The sequence below is a fragment of the Propithecus coquereli genome, unplaced genomic scaffold, assembly GCF_000956105.1.
Source record: "Propithecus coquereli isolate 6110/MARCELLA unplaced genomic scaffold, Pcoq_1.0 Scaffold145, whole genome shotgun sequence".
Classification (NCBI taxonomy): domain Eukaryota; kingdom Metazoa; phylum Chordata; class Mammalia; order Primates; family Indriidae; genus Propithecus; species Propithecus coquereli.
In genome coordinates, this window is record NW_012138858.1 from 4353126 (window position 1) to 4353433 (window position 308).

Consider the following 308-nt stretch of genomic DNA (forward strand, 5'->3'; position numbering starts at 1 on the left):
TAAATTATCAAAAGAAGTTAAAGATTTTTGCATTAAAACTTATAAAACATCATGGAGGGATATGTCAGCATGATATAAATAACTGGAGAAAACTTCCATTCTTATGAATCAGAAGACACAATATTATGCACATGGAAATTTTCCCCAAAGATGATCTATAGATTCACCTTCCAAATTCCCACCAGTGTTTCGTATAAGTTAAGCTGTTCTTAAAATTGGTATGGATATTCAAAAGACCTAGAATATCCAAAATAATTCTTAAGAAGAAGAATACAGTTAAAGATCTTGCCCTATGCAATTTCAGAACA